Source organism: Ursus americanus, chromosome 25 (genome assembly GCF_024610735.1).
Source record: "Ursus americanus isolate L20-20 chromosome 25, mUrsAme1.1.p, whole genome shotgun sequence".
NCBI lineage: Eukaryota > Metazoa > Chordata > Mammalia > Carnivora > Ursidae > Ursus > Ursus americanus.
In genome coordinates this window covers 1,959,705-1,972,700 of record NC_142151.1, presented here as the reverse complement: position 1 = coordinate 1,972,700, position 12,996 = coordinate 1,959,705, and the positions used below count along the sequence as shown (strand labels likewise).

At 40.2% G+C, this 12,996-nt stretch overlaps 1 protein-coding gene across 8 annotated transcripts in view; it reads left to right on the top strand.

Moving 5' to 3' along the window:
* CECR2 (CECR2 histone acetyl-lysine reader) overlaps nt 1-12,996 on the top strand; it is a 172,351-nt gene that overhangs the window by 85,175 nt on the left and 74,180 nt on the right. The window lies entirely within an intron of this gene.

The window sequence follows — 12,996 nt, the reverse complement described above, 5'->3', positions numbered from 1 at the left end:
TGAAGAAATAGTACATTGATTTACACCCTTCCTAAGTGAAGAAACACCCACAGTGCCTTCCATAGCTCACCAACCTCAGTCGTAAGCAAAATTTCCTGTATCGTTAGTTTCTTTTGAATGTTTATGTCACTTTTGGTTCTGAGACTAGTTCTTTCAAGAGAACTGCTTCCTTGTAGCTTACAGTGGTGGCTGTTTTCACTACTGCAGCCCTCTTACCCCTGGGCCTAGAACTGGGGTTGGTATCGTACTTATTCCTCATTGTCACTTCTAGACTTTTCTACCTTCTTCCTCTTTAAACCCCCCCAAGTTCTGAATTCATGATCAGTGCTTTTTTTTTAAGGTTTTTTTTTTTAAGTTTGGTTTTGTTTTTTTTTTTTAAGATTTATTTTATTTATTTGAGAGAGACAGAGAGAGAGAACTAGTAAGGAGGAGGGATAGAGGGAGAAGCAGGCTCCCCCCAAGGCAGACTGAGCCACCCAGGTGCCCTGCCTTTTTCTTTTCTTTTTTTTTTTTTAAATTAAACAAAGGTGGATTTTTTGGTTTTGTTTTGTTTTTTTAAGAGAGGGAGAGTTGGGGGGAGGGGCATAGGGAGAAGGAGAGAGAGAATCCCAAGCCGGCTCCCTGCCCAGTGCAGAGCCTGACGCAGGGCTCCATCTCACAACCCTGAGATAATGATCTGAGCTGAAATCAAGAGGCGCTTAACTGACCGAGCCACCCAGGTGGCCTCTCATGATCACTGCTTGTTTCTCTTGTTACAGTTCTCTGTATACCTTCCTTGTTATACGCCTGCTTGTTACTCGAAGATTCAGTTCACAGTCCTACTCTAATACTCCTAATACTTGTATCTTGGTCACTATGTGTAATACTCTAGACTCTCAGTTCCTAGCCCTCCCCTCTTCCATTGAACTTGTTTTTTCTACTTTAGCCATTCATTCACATGTTCATCCTTCAGGCCAGAGCTTACCATATGGGAGGTCATGAATGAGCAGTTGGCCTGAGAAACAGCTGGGCACACACCTGGGTAGGCCTGAGTCAGCAGGAAGAAATAGGTCTGTAGTCCCTGAGAAGGCTGTACAAGTATGTGTTAGTACTTCTAAGTATGACACAATGAAAAACAGCCTCAACCTTGTCATTTCCCAACAACCGTAGAATCTCCAACACCAGCTTACTCTGTCAATCTTCATCTCTCCAGGGTTTACATGCACTGATTTTTCACCTTTTTAAGTTAACTCAGTGCTCAGCATGGGGCTCAAACTTACGACCCCAAGATCGAGAGTTGCACATTCTATCACCTGAGCCAGCCAGGCTCCCCAAAGTCTTCAGTTTTTTCCTGGCCAGAGGCTGCCCCTCAGTTCCTCACCTCATGAGCCTTCCAACACGGCTGCTTGCTTTATCCAAGTAGTCTAGCGAGAAAGTCTCTCAACAAGACAGAACGATGTGAGTGTAGTCACAGAAGTGTCATTTTGTGACCATTGCTTTGTTTTGTTGGTTAGGAGCAAGTGACAGATGCTGCTCACATTCACGGAGAGTGTGATATGGGGCTTGAGTTCCAGGCGGCAGGGGTCATTTGGGAGGAATGGGTGCATGTTAGAATCAGCATGCCACACTTTTTTTTGGTTTCTTTCTCTGACATTTCTATCCAGTCTTGGTTAAAACCAACTCTTCTTACTCCGTGTATGTCTGGATTTGCTGCAAAACTGAATGTGACTGAACAGAAATATATGTATGACCATACTTAACTGGTCTCGCTTAAATTTATCACCACCAATTTGGGGGAGCTGTCATTATCACTCTGCAGTCTTACTGCGTTTCCCTGCATGACCTTCTGATAGATGGGATACCCGTATTTTCTTCTAGTTTTCATGGTTGGTATTTTAAGTATTTAACTCCTTAATCCCCATGATACATGGTAGAAATCAACCCCCCCCTAAATTTTTAACCAATTATTGTAGCACACTGAATTGTCTACTGTTTATCATGGATAAAAATACCACTTTTATTCTAAATTCTTTTATATAGCTGAATTTGCTTTTAGATTTTCCATTCTCTTCCATTTTATCTAATGCCAATGTGACACTTTTTTAAATCACACTTTTATTATGGTTTTATAATATGCCTTCTTATCTGACCATTCTAGTTCAGCCATTCTCCTAAGTGGTGAACCATGGCAGTATAGTAGAACATTAAATTTGGTGGAATCAATTTGCTTTTTTCAAAGTGTTTTGTTTTTTCAATACCCTAATATTTTGTTATTTAAAACTTAAAGCAAAGTAGCACAGATTGAGTTTTGATCTGCAAGGAGCCCTTAAAGTCAGTTGTGTTAATAACTAGTTGTTCCACAGTGAAAACTACAAATTTCTTTTTTGTAGTTCCAGAAAATAGGGCACTTGTGCATCAGAAAGTGTAACTGAGAAATTCATATTTTCCTTAGGAAAGTTTTTGAAATGTCCCATGTTAAAAACAAAATAACAGCCTTTCAAGTACTGTCTTCAGCTAATGATAACTAGCTTGTTCTGTCTTAGCCTTGGGGTAGAAGTCCATTAATTATAACAGCAACATGGATATGAGCTGAATGAAATTCTTCTCTTGCAATAAATACTAACAAAAATATCACTGTGTTATAGATAACTTCTTACTCTTCTACATCTGGGGCCCATGCTGTTACCACAATATGGAAAGCAGATTGTAAGTGGTAGTCTTCCGTATAAAAAACAAATAAGCAAAAATTTTTCTAATGCAACATTGGGGTAAGAATAATATAACAGTTTGTATAATGCATGTTTATGTTTTTAATCCTTGTAATACCATTTGCTCCCTATCTGATCAAATTATTTAATTAGAATTTATAATTATTATTAATTTTTAGTTTGATCTTGGGGTGCCTGGGTGGCTCAGTCGGTTATGCGTCTGCTCAGATTATGATCTCGGAGTCCTGGGATCGAGCCCTGCGTCAAAAAGCCCTGCTTAGCGGGGAGCCTGCTTCTCCTTCTACCTCTGCTGTTCCCCCCTGCTTGTGCCGGCTCTGTCTCTGTCTCTCAAAAATAAATAAATAAAATCTTTAAAAAAAATTTTTTTTAAGTTTGATCTTGTTTGCTTTGTCTAGCCCTTTCTGTACTTGTTGGGTCTTAGAATCTAGCCCAGTTTTCTTCCCTTACATGTGATATTTGGGTAATTCATTTGTAATCCCATTTCATTTGTAAAATTCTATAGTTTTGTAATTTTTTTTTTAATCTGCAGCCTGTTTTTGGCCAGGATATAGTCACTGAAGCATAAATTCCATGATGGCAGGGATTTTGTTCCCTCTGTTCTCATCACCTAGAACAGTGCTTTGCACATGCATGCTCAATAAACACTTCTTTAAAGGATGAATATAAACATGCATTTGCCATGTGACCCAGTTATTGCACTCATGCATATTTATTCCAGAGAAAATTGGTACATGAACATATGTAGCAGTTTCATTATAGTCTTCCATCTGGAAGTAACTCCGAGGTCCTTCAGCAGGCAAGTGGTTAAATAAACTAGTACCGTGAAATATTGTGCAGTGACAAAAAGGCCTGAACTATGTGTGGACATACGTGTATACAAATGAGTGCACGTAAAACTGATGAGCTGAATGTAGCGAATGAAATGGTACCAATGTCGAGTTCCTGGTTTGGATCGATCTTACGCTATAGTTATGCAAGATGTTACTATTGGAGGAAACCGGGTGAAGAGTACACAGGACCTCCCTGTATAGTTTTTTGCAACTCTCTATAAATCTATAATTATTTCAGAATAAAAAGCTTATGAAAAATGAAAAAGCCTAATTAGTGCTTAGGCACATCTCCTAATGCACAGAATTAAAGCTACAGGGTTATTATTACCAGATATTCGTTGAAAGCACTGTTTATTTATTTATTTTAAAAAATTTTATTTATTTATTTGACAGAGATGGAGACAGCCAGCGAGAAAGGGAACACAGGCAGGGGGAGTGGGAGAGGAAGAAGCAGGCTCTCAGTGGAGGAGCCTGATGTGGGGCTCGATCCCAGCACTCCGGGATCACGCCCTGAGCCAAAGGCAGACGCTTAACGACTGAGCCACCCAGGCACCCCTGAAAGCACTGTTTAAAAGATGTAGTACTTTGCATGTGTTCTTTCATTAAGGAGCAAGCAGATTTCTTGTGTTTATGGTTCTTATTCTTTATCTGCCTAATCTAATTTTGGGTACTTAATTTTAAAACTCTTTTCAAAGAAACAAAACATCTCACTTTTCAGAAGCTCTTAATTTCAGATAAAGCTGGTATATTTGAATAATAGTGACCTGGAGCTTTGTGAAAATGTCATAAACTATGCATTACCATCCATCAGTTTTAAAAGAAACCAATGTAAACATGAAAAATTAGAAAGAGAACCACCCTTTCTCACCGTAGGTATGATTACTTCTCCGTTGTCTCGTATACAAAAGTATATGACTCATCTGACCAAGGATGCTAACTAGACGTAACCATTTTATCTACCTTAGAAACATGGTTCCCTGCACTAAGGAGTGTGGTCTGATGATGTTGTTTTTATATTAACCCTTGTGATATGATAGGGAAGAACTTACACTAATTAAGCACAGATTAGTACAGTTTTCATTTTAGTTTTCTGTTGGATATTGCCAGTTTTGTTAAGATCCTGCAGAGTGGTATGACCTAGATCCCTAAAACATCTCCACGGTCATCGTCATCCTAGAGCTTATATTTTAGGAAAAGGATTCAGAGCAAGGATGCAATTTCTTACCAAAAATACAGAAAAAATGGAAGAGTTAGAGAAAAGAAAAAAGGAAACCGCATAATCAAAATAATTATAGTTGCTGGAACACCTGGGCGGCTCAGTCAGTTCAATGTCTGACTCTTGATCTAGGATCAGGTCTTGATCTCAGGGTAATGAGTTTGAGCCCTGTGTTGGGTTCCACGCTTGGTGTGGGGCCTACTTAAAAAAAAAATTATAGCTGCTTCTCCCCCTCCCCCTTTTTTTGTTACCATCTAATTGGCTTAATTAAACAACTCCTTAATCGAGGAGCATCCAGTGTAGCAAGTAGAGGGGAGTTCCTATAGCTGCCCCTTGATAGTGACTTTCCAGATTCTTAATCTTCGTGACTAAAGTTCTATGTGTACCCTCCACACTTTTCAAGTCTTCGGTGTAGGAAACCTGACTTCTCATGTGGGTTTTTCAAATATGCAACCTAATGCAACTCCTTTCTTGAAGCAGATTCTTGAGAAGCATCTCACACTTTCACACTTTCAACAACATAAGTAGAGCACGTACATTCATGAAAGCTGCCTTTATGAAGGTTCACCTGTATTTGCATTAGTAAAAACTAGTGTGTGCTATTCAGTTGTTTCTCAGGCTGGATTTACCTGGGGGCACAAAAACAAACCAAACAGGAAACAAATTTCCCCCAAACAGAACCCTCTGCCACTAGGGCCCCGTGTCTTTATAATTTTCATGTTTAAGGGATGCCTGGGTGGCTCAGTCCTTAAGCATCTGCCTTCAGCTCAGGATCCCAGAGTCCTGGAATCGAGCCCCGCATCAGGCTCCCTGCTCCACTGGGAGCCTGCTTCTCCCTCTCCCACTCCCCCGGCATGTGTTCACTCTCTCGCTGGCTGTCTCTCTCTCTCTCTCTCTCTGTCAAATAAATAAATCTTAAAAAAAAAAAATTTCTATGTTTAATACAAGGGAGGTCCATGGACTAGTTCACGGGTAAATCACTCCCTCTTTCGCCCCAGATTGTTCTTGCCTATGGGGATAGCCTGCATGCTGTATACCCAGTATCCCATGACTTGCCAAGAACTGCTCCTTAGATGTTCTTTCTATAAGCTGTGTTCTCACCCCACTCCTATTACTCTGCTTGCTCATTTCTCTTTTCTAATTCAGCCCTTTCAAATACTCAAGTGGGGAAAGAAGGGAATAACTTTTCCTCCTCCATGTTATACTACATTAAACCACATATTATACCCTAGCAATACAGGTTTTTATTTGGTTTATTTATTATTTTTAAAATTTACAGTTTGAATCCCTAAATATTGTGTTTTATACATTTGTATATTTTATGTATTTAACTTTTATGATCCAATAATTTGCTGTTCAAATTATTCTGGCTATAGCCACTGGAAGCTCTTTTCGTTGGCTGAGGGTGGTTTTGGTTTGGTTTGGTTTGATTGGTTTAGAGTACTTCATTACTTTCAGATACTAAAAGATGCGCCAAGCTCATTGTGTATATTTCCTACCCCAGTCCTAAAACCTGTTCTGTCTCCACGGGACTCCGGAGAGTCTCTTGGAGAATGGTATTAGAAATCAAGATTTGGGTGCTAGATGTGCTCTGCTACTGGGTTGTTTTTGCTCTGGGCTCTCTCAGCTGACACAGCGAGGAGATCAATGTGGGTATACTAACCTGGGTATATACATATATGTATAAATATTTCTGTATGTAGACATCTCTATTGTAAGACTAAACATTAGTTCACAGTGAAGTCTCCAACTATAAGACATTACTCCAGGGATCATTCTGGCCTCTTCCCCTTGCTTATCTGTAAATTCCCACTCAGGCAATGAGAAACCTGGCTCCCACCATTTGCAATTGATTTGTTTAATTGTTCAGTTCCAGTGTACATATGTAGCGGTGTATGAATTGTTAACCCATATCCTCATGGGAAACAGCTTTATCAGCTAGAATACAGTGCTTCCGTAGAGTGTCTTTTGCCTTTTAATCTTACAGATCCCGCTCATTTCCAAAGTCTTTTAGGTCAGCATGCATTTATTTTATAGACTCATTTATGTTTTAGACACTCCCGCTTCCTCCAGCACAGAAGGCAGTCTAGTGTCCTTAGTAGCCCCTCATTTATAACACTGACCTGTTTACACTTATAACTTAGGGTCTCCTCTGATGTTTCTTCTTCCCTCATTTTGGACCCTTGAGAGGAAGTGAAGGTTGTTCATGCATGATTTATATATTCCCCAATCCGGTGTTTTGATTTTGGGGGTTCAGTTTCTTGCCCAGTGAGTTTTTGCCCCCTTTCATTTAACTTTAAAGCTTTAGGTTGACAAGTCTGGACGGAGACAGTCTTAGATTTTATGGAGCGTCTCTTGTCTCTAGTCATATGCCCATCACTCCTAGTATCTTAATCTGTGGCCTGATAGTTGAATCACTGTCTTAAACACTGTCTGCGTTGCTACACCTGTATTTCACATCCCATGTTTCTCTCCCACAACCTTAACTTCACTGTGGGGAAAAAGCCTCTCACATTTGCACGAAATATTCCTGTCTGGGAAGTCATCATTTCTAGGTCTCTTCTGGTGTTAGCATTCTTTCATCTCCACAAAAACGAGCAGGATCTGGTTGGCAGGTTAGGTTTAGTCTTAGCTGGCCTTTTGCCACATTTTGGAGACCTGTTTTTTGCTTCCCTAATTCCCAGCATCAGAGAAACACCGGTTACCATGATGGGTTTTCCTCAGTGGTTCCAGTAACTGAGCTGCTGTGCTGTACCCCTTGTTACTCACCTGCAGAAGCAGAAGATTGTGCTTATGCAGGTCTTAGTTAATCTGCATGAGTGAGGAAAACTTTTCTGTGTTGGTTCAGAGTTTATTCTTTTCTTTCAAAGCAACTTATCTTTTGCCAGATTAACTTCTTGACATTAGTATTGATTCGAACCAATCTCCTAAAACAATGTTGAGGTTTTGAAAAAATATTATTTCCTTGCTGATCTTTTAAATATTCTCTGTTGAGACAGTATTTTTCAGTCCCCTTTCCTTTTTAAGCACTCATAGCTAATGGGTGCGTGAGGCAGAAAAATAAACATAGCATACTTCTTATACTACCACCTTCTCCCGTACTTCCTTACTTTCTGTTTTGGGTCAGGGCTCTCATTTTAATTTACCATATTTTGAGAGACTCAGCCTTTCTGTCTTGAAACTCCTATGTACAGGAATTTAGGGCCTTTATTATCAGTAGACCAGTTTGTCCAGGTGAAAGCTATTAGCACTCTCCAGTTAGCAGAAATCTGTTAGGGACTCAGGCACACTTATAACTCAGACCAGACTTTCTCACAGGCAAGCCTCTGTGCACCAGAGTATGCAGAAAAGCAACCTTCATTCCAGATGTTTGCCACGTTTGTCCCATGTGAGTGGATTGGGTAGCAGCAAAAGGAAGGACATTTACTCTAACATGCAAAAAAACGACTGTCATTACTGAAAAACAGCAGATACTTACTTAGCACTAAGAAATGAATGGCCTTGTGCTTAACTGCCTGAAACAGGACTGTACTTAATACACCTTTCAAGTAACTTCTGGATACATCTGGTAAGTAAGAAATGTTCTGAAACACTTAACTGGTTCTCCACAAGGTATCTAGCTAAATGGGAGAATATTGAAAAGTTATATTGGGGCACCTGGGTGGCTCAGTGGATTAAGCATCTGCCTTGGGCTCAGGTCATGATCTCGGGGTCCTAGGATCTAGCCCGGTGCCAAGCTCTCTGCTCAGCAGGGAGTCTGCTTCTCCCTCTGTGCATGCTCGCTCACTCCTTCTCTCTCTCTCAAATAAATACATTAATAAATAATCTTTAAAAAAGAAAAGGTATATTATTGAGGTCCTTTCAGAATGGTTTTGAATGATAAGCTTAGGAGTTTGCGTGCATGCTCAATTTGGTGAATTGTGGGGGAGTCCTTGAAGGCTTCTAAACAAGTAATATGACAATAATTTAGTATCGCAGCATGGTAGATCAGTCTACGTTGGAAGTGGGAGACTGTATTAGAGCAGTGGCAGTGGAGGTGGAAAGGAATACGTGGAATTACGAATACTTTCTTTAAGTTCTTATTCATCATCTACTGCTCTCCAACACTGCTTAGACCCCAAGAAGTGCTTCTCTGTAGCTTGTGTCTTAAACCCGTAGGTGCAGTTAATTCTTCCTGAAACCAACACCTGTATTTGCTATATTAGTGAATACTTACAGATTTAATTTTTGGAGTAATAGTTTTGACAGATCTAGGTAATTGTTAAATGACTTCAGATCAAACTTCAGAGTAATCATAAAATGTTTCAGATGTTTTGTTTTTATAACATGCTTCTCAATATTCATATCTTTAATTATTATCCCTTATAAAAGCTAGGCTTTAGGGCTTCTTTATTGGGTTATAGTCTTAAGTTTAGAATCTTGGCTTTGTGGATGCTGGCTAACTTCTTTCAAAAAAATCTTTCTAAGTATTGTGGGCAGGTAACAATTTGGGGGAAATGGGCACAAAGTTCCTCAAGAGACTTACATAGTAGCAGTGGAAGAAAGAAAGTAAATGCATATAATAGATAGGTGATAAGTAAATTAGAAAAATAAAGCATAACTGGGGCGCCTGGGTGGCTCAATCTTTCGGCTCAGGGCGTGATCCTGGAGTCCTGGGATGGAGCCCCACATCAGGCTCTTCCCCTGGGAGCCTGCTTCTTCCTCTCCCACTCCCCCTGCCTGTGTTCCCTCTCTCGCTGGCTGTCTCTCTCTCTGTCAAATAAATAAATTTTAAAAAAAGAAAAGAAAAAGAAAGCATAATAAATGGACTAGAGAATGCTGAGGATGTGCGGGAGCTAAGACGGCAAGCCATGCAGATGCTCGGGGCAGTGGCCTGATGCAGGGGCCTTCTGAGGATCGGTGAGGAACAGGTAAGAGGCTCGTATGCTGAGGGGAGTGAGCAAGAATGAGAGCAGAAAGAAATGATAGAGGGTCAGGAGGAAGGTATTACTAGGGAAGGTCGTGAAGGTCATAGTATAAACTTTGGATTTTATTCTGAAGAAGGCTTTTGCACAGAAGTGCCATGTTCTGACTCAAGTTTAGTAGGCTCAGTGGCTATTAGTATGAACACTAAGGAAAGAAGCTGGTAGTTGAGCTTGTAGGCTATTAAATTGTTGATGCTTTAGATGGAAGTGAAATGGGAGAAAAAGAGAAAAGTCAAGGATGACAGCGTTTCCTGCTGGAACAACTAGAAGACTCCATTTACTGAAGTTGGGAATGTCAGAGTAGAAGCAGGTTTAAGGAGGTGAAATCAAAAATTCATTTCTTATGTTAAGTTCATTATGCCTGTTTGACTCTCAGTGATGACATTAGGTTATAGGTACCCAGTGGGATAAGCCAACTTGGGGTTTCTGAGGAGAGGAGTGGAGGTACAAATGAGAGAGTGATTAGCATAATGGATGGTATTTAAAGTCCTGGCTGGATGAGCTCATGAAGGCAGTGGGTGTAGTGCCAAAAGGACAGTGAAGAGAAGAGGTTCACAGACTGAGCCCCAGAGATGTTTGCCAACATTTAGAGTATGAGACAATTTTGCGGAAAAATCTTTGCCTCAGCCCAGCAAAATCATACCTGTTCGTTGGCCAGCTTTGCTTCTACGGTATTCCCTTTCTAAACCTAATCTGTGCCCTCTCCTTCCTATGTAATCTAGTGTTTTCTGAGTGTTTTCATCTGAGTGTTTTCAGATGACCAGGTCTGACCCTCAATTTTGTAGGTTCAAAAACGTAACAATTTCAGTAGGCCCAGAGTTGCAGAACGGCATCTCATTTACTTAAAATTCTATAGGTATCTTACCATGGTCATTATATTCACCTGCCATTGAACACACACCACCTTCCTAATACCAAGACCCACTTGCAATTGCTAATCAAGGAGCTGAGAATCAAAAGAGAATGAATTAGTCTTGAGGGGATAATTTCTTAGATGCCTTATGAAATATTGCTGCCCCACAACCAAGTATCTTTATCAGTGTATCTCCCTCAGGATTGGGCTGGATAAACAGTGCCAAATTCTTTACCCTGGGACGTCTTGCCCATTATAGATAGCATATCCTCTTTTGGTTGTAACATCCCTTTTTTTTTTTCCCAACAAGATTTCAATACTATTTTCTTAGTTTTCATCACACCCTGGTTATTCCTAGTTTTGTCCTGCCTTTCCAGATTTCTTGATTGGATTTCAGGCGTTTCTGAAACTCTTCAATCACACATTCATCTTTTATTTTTTATTGTTTTAAATATTTTATTTATTTGTCAGAGAGAAAGAGAATGCGCATGGCAGGCAGGCAGAGGGAGAAGCAGGCTCCCCGCTGAGCAAATTCGAGACTTGACCCCAGGACCTCAGAATCTTGACCTGAGCCTAAGGCAGATGCTTAACCAACTGAACCACCCAGGCATCCCACATACATTCATCTTTTAGACTAGTTGTTCCCAGTACCTAATTTCTTTTGGTTATCTCTGTGAATGTTCGGTGACCACTTACTCTGTAGAGGCACTAGGCAGTACCAGGGGTTCATTTTTAGCATTTCATTCTTTGATGTAACCTGCATTTTACTGAGAACCTCACTGTTCTACTACCCTTGTGTGAACTGTCTGCATCCTACTCATCTTTCAGTCTTTGGTAATTAATCTCCACAGCAGTCTGTGTCAGCCATCACATTGAATGGAAATTACTTATTTTTTGTCGCCCCCCCCCCATTTTATGCTACTTGAAGGTAGGGTTCTTACTTCCTATTTGCATTCCCAGCACTTAACACAGAACCTGGCATGTATGTCTTCAGATGCTAGGGATGCCTTTCTACTATGTGACATCCTACTGTTACATGTCCATAATTTGTTGAACTGATTGAATTGATTCAGGGGGACCCCTACCTCCCTGCACACATTAAAGTTATAAATTTTTCTGTGTATGTACATTTTTGCCACTCTCACATAGGAGAGGAGACTAGGATATAATCAGATATGAACAACAGGGTTTAGGACATTACAAAATTATTTCCCACTTTAAAGCTTCTAGGACCTTATTTTGAATATCAAGTCTTTGTTGTTTCTTCCTGCTGCCCCCATCCTCCATTCACCTTATTGTCCTTAATTCTGTTTACCAATTTAAAATACCATAACATTTTTTCAGGGGTGTGGGGAGGATTGGAACTTGTTTCCTAAAATTTCTTTGTCCTTTTTTTTAGCCACATACAATTAGTTGCAAAATCTTACTGACTTTGCTTCTGAAATCCTCTCCTGTCACCTTCTCCGGTGCATTTGCCCTGTCATCTTTCTAGTATTGGCCCCGTCACTTCTTCCCTGGACTAGATCAGCAATCTTCTCACCCCCTAATCTCTCTTACTAACAATGTGTCCTGCAAACCACATCTAGATAACCTTCCAGGTTTGATCCCCCTGCCCCCCGCCCTGTCAGAAGCATTCCCTGTTCTTTGATGGCTCCCTAAAATACCTAAAATAACTCCCAAACTCATCCAGTAGTGAGCTCCTAATGACAGAGAATGAGGACTGTTTAATTTCACCGACATGGAGCTATAGTTGTAAGTAACTCCAAACATAAATTCTTGGATGAAGTCCCTTGTCTTAAATTCATGCTAATGTTTAAGTTAAAAATATCTTCTTGACAACAAGTAAAACAGTGAAAGCAAACAAACAAACAAAAAAAAGTAAAACGGACTCTGTAGAAGCTGTGCCATTTTAAACTGATGGTTTTCTATATTCTGGGCACACGGGGTGGAGCCTCAGAAACACACATACCCTCCTTGGAAAGCCTTGTTCTAAGCCTTGAAGTCTAGACTACTTAACCTGATATCTGAGGTTGTTTGTGGTCTGTCAAGAACCTGCTTTTCCAGATTTCTTGTCTGCATGGCTATGCTTGTCCAGTATTCCAGCCTCATAGAACATACTGAGAAGCTTTCCAGCTTTTTCAGTGTTCAGGAATTGTTTATATAATCATGGGCATTTTCTTATGGGAGAATATCCATGAAACTTCTGAGACTTTTTTTTTTTCCGACTGCTGGAGCCAGTTTTGATAATTTATGGGTTTTCAGAAAATCGTGTTCTTCTAGAGGTACGCATTTATTGGTAAAATTAGTATTTTCTAGTTAACTTAATATTTTAGGGTAGCAGTCATTTGAGGGGAGAAGCTGTTTTGGTTTCCTTTCTCTTGCCCAACAGCACAGCCAGTGACACAGCTGTTTCATGGATGGTTGA